Raw genomic sequence first — 4,297 nt, forward strand, 5'->3', positions numbered from 1 at the left:
ACCCTTGGTTCTGGTTCTGTACTGTAGACTTTGGGCTGGATAATAAAATGACTTCTGTGTCCTGATTAGATAAAGTGGAGATGGGCGGAGAGACAGAGAGCGAGAGAGAGAGAGAGAAAGAGAGAAAGAGAGACAGAGACATGGAGAGAGAGGGACAGCGAGACAGACAGAGAGAGAGAGAGACATAGAGAGAGAGAGACCGAGAGAGAGAGAGACCGAGAGAGACACAGAGATACAGAGAAAGAGACCGAGAGAGACAGAGAGAGAGAGACAGAGAGAGAGAAAGAGAGAGAGAGACAGAGAGAGAGAAAGAGAGAGAGAGACAGAGAGAGAGAAAGAGAGAGACAGACAGAGACTATTAATTATAACTAAAGAAAAAGATAAATACATCACATATTGGAACGAACTCACACAATCACAACACAAACTAGAAACATATTTGGCTCTAAACAGACAGTATACTGTGGCAGACTACCTAACTACAGTAACTGATACAAACCTGAGAAAGACTTTGACAATGTGCACGCACAGACAGACAGACAGACAGACAGACAGACAGACAGACAGACAGACAGACAGACAGACAGACAGACAGACAGACAGACAGACAGACAGACAGACAGACAGACAGACAGACAGACAGACAGACAGACAGACAGACAGACAGACAGACAGACAGACAGACAGACAGACAGACAGACAGACAGACAGACAGACAGACAGACACAGACAGACAGACAGACAGACAGACAGACAGAGAAAGACAGAGACAGACAGAGACAAGGAAAGAGAAGAGGTTGTCAAACTGGTTGGTTACCTGGTTCACACAAACAACTGAACATGACACGTCTACACAGAATGTTGATGACGACAAGCCTGAAGCCAAATGACGGCCCTTCACACATTGAGAACGGTTGTGTCTTGTCTTGTCAGAAGAACCATTGTATCTGTTGTGTCTTGTCTTACTATGCTAGATCTAGATAGCACAAAGTGAGAAGACTTGCTTTATAGCTAGATATATTCACACTTTGTTGTGTATAGATAATGCTCAATTCAATGACATCTGTCTCTCTGTGGGTCTTAGGTCACATTCTCACCTAATACTTCGGTAGACTCGAATGCGTATGGGTGGGGAAATTGGGAATCTTGCATATTTAATTGGCTGCGGTTTACCTTCACACTGTCATCCGCAGCAATTGGAAACGCAGCAGGGGGGACCTTTATCAATGTGTTCCATTCATAAACTAGCCTACACAGTGAAATCTATGGTGATAAAATTACACTCATAACGTGCATGTGTCGTGCCATCGCCCGTCTGGGACCCCCCCCCTCTCTCTCTCTCTCTTTCTCTCTCTATACGCACAAAGCCGCCACACACTGTTCTTTTGGGCATGGAGGCACAGCGCTGAACGCACTGATATAACTCCCCAGTCCCCACACAGTGACAGCACTCCATGTTTACGGCACGCACAGACAGACAGAATATTCTGTAGGCTATAATACACTGCAGTGTTTTTATGTGTTTTCTTAAGCAATTGATTAATGTACTCGTCCTCATTTCGATCAGGGCTTCAGTCTCCTCATTCCACGTCTATCCACGGTAACGGGACATCTTTGCACTGCGAAAATATGCCTTCTCCGTCTCCAACTGTGTTCAGCTCCTCACACGCCACATTGTTTGCTTCATTTCCTTTATTTACTGCGGATTGCATTCACACCTGCACCGAATCGTAGTCAAGTGCGATTGGAAGCGAAGCGAAACCCCCGTTTTTGGGCGGAGTAAAATGCGGTTCTTTGCTGCGCATTAGGATTCGAATGAGCCTTCACACCTGCCAAACGAAGCGCACTTTCTGAAAATGCGCAGCAGGATTCGTTTTAATCGCAGCAAAGCTCTCTGGTATGAATGTGACCTTACTGTGAGCAGTTTCAGTTTTCAGCACAGTTTTCACATGCGCCAATGCCAGTTGGTACCACAAGGTGGAGCACTGCTCCCTCCCTTACCCATACCCTTCTGTCAGGCCAGTGAGTGTCTATGCCAATGATTTGATCTGTCTCTCTCACTCAGTGAATTAATTGAAATGCTAAAATGGGCCATCTTCCCTGCATGTTTTTCCAGTCCAAATGTTTTGGTAAGATATAAGGCTGTGTGGACAAACTGCAAATATTATTGTATTGTAATTTTATTTAACTGTTATTCCTTTTTTCATAGAAGTGTGTATTTGTATGTCATGTCTTTAATGTTCAGATGAATTGAAAATGGAGGATAATTCATCAGATAAAATGCCATTTTGTCTTTGGTGTATAATACAAATTATATTGCACTTTCAAAGCAAAGCAAAGTTCTTTTTTTTACCCAGGGAAGTGGACTAAGCCAAGGCCTTGTTTAGTGTTTACAGCCACACCCTGCTCATAGAACATTTCATGGTAGGGTTCAAAAGTACATTTAAACCTTTATTTGTTTTCTTATAAAAGGACAAAGTCTTCATTTTCAATGATGCTGAGATTACAGAAGACATAATACAAGTGCAGGCTAATAATATAGAAAATATTTAAGGATAATTAATTAGTTTAGTATTAGAAAAAGTAAAGTATTAAATATTCAGAGATACATGTAGCAGGTCTATTGCTAACCACAGGTTACGTGTAAACACAACATACTAACGGCATAAAGTATATTTTATAAATACCTGTAGCTTAATTGTTGAGCAGAGCAGAGGAAAAAGCGACGCGCTGTGAGCTTGTAGGTCTGCTCTTGTAGTGTGGGTCGGAGGAATGAGGAAGTGTGACAGTGACCTAGCTCCACCTAGAATGAATAAGCTAGAATGAAGGGGGGAGGGATTGGGAACGACACAGTAGGCTACACACTTTTAGCAGAATTGACCAACCTGCTACAAATGGAAAAGATAAGATATGACGTTTCTCTTAAAACCAAAGTATTAGACAGAATGTGGCAACCGTTTTTTCTCTCGCCTATCATTAACAGGCTGAAGTATGTATGCACATAAATGTTTTATTTCATTTTTTATTTTCTAAAAAACTCTTAACTGTGATCTATTGTATAATATTATTTTCATTTGTGTATGTTTTGTTTTTGTTTCTGTGCTAAATGTATTATTTTTCCTTTTACTTTCCTTTGAATGGGGGGGTGGGAAGGGTTTAGGGACTGATATTCACACCAACAGTATAGCAGCATAAAGTAAACGCTGATCGTTTATTAGGCGGCGGCCGTCTGGGGTTCATTTGGTTCCATATCCGTCATTACATTATGGTCAACACTCAACACTGATGATATGCCATTGCATTCTTCCAACTAAAGATTTTAATATAGCACCTACAAGCTCACAACAACACGCTGATGACGCGACACAAATTTGTGAGCTTAGATTGGCTATTTTTGAAGTGAGCCTCGTGCGTAAAGTCATTATATAGCCAAGCTGCCAAGGCAGTGGGCACCCCTCGCCTCTGTGCCCAAGCCCAGGATGATGAAAATGAATGAATGCTAAATAAATATGTCACGCAGTCGCATACCATAATACTACAGCGTCATACTCCACAGAGAAAAGCACAATTTGCGCAACACCAACTTTCAACTGCCTTCTCGGCTCATTTAGCCAGCCAGGCACCACCGAATAGTGTAACTCTTTCTTTAATCTATTACAACCACATACGCAGACAAAAGTACATGGCACCGCGAACAAAACACAAGTAGGCTACTGTGACGCACACACCAACAATCCACCATTGCAATGCGAGTGCGCAAAGATGCACATGACAGCTGCATGCTTTTAGATCTACCGTCATTGCGTCAAACTGCCTAAACTGACCATGGAGAAGTTCACTGGAGATGTGAGTCAATGGCAAAGCTTTTGAAGTCAATTTGAGACAGCAATAGACAAAAACACGAGTCTCAGTAAGTCTGATAAATTCACATATTTAAAGTGAGTATTCTTAAGTGGCAGAGCGGCTATGTATGTAGTCGCGGGATTGGCTTTATCAGACCAGAATTATGACAATAGGCCTACCATTAAAATGCTAGGCAGGCTGCATATGTCGCGCGTAATTGTAGAACGCAGGGCATTCACTCTGAAGAGTGCAGGCGCAGACACCACAAAACAGTTTGCAACCAAACAGCCAGTCAATATACAGCGCATGATAGACGCGCCGACCACGGCAACGACAGACAGTCTGACCACAGTGTTGCAGATGCAGTTAGTAGTGTAGCAAGCAACTCTGACAATAGTATTACTGCAGACAGCTACCATTAAGGATAGATGCACCAACGCAAAGCCAAGTAGCC

The sequence above is a fragment of the Protomyctophum parallelum genome (genome assembly GCF_964188405.1).
Source record: "Protomyctophum parallelum genome assembly, chromosome: 22".
In the NCBI taxonomy this organism is placed as follows: domain Eukaryota; kingdom Metazoa; phylum Chordata; class Actinopteri; order Myctophiformes; family Myctophidae; genus Protomyctophum; species Protomyctophum parallelum.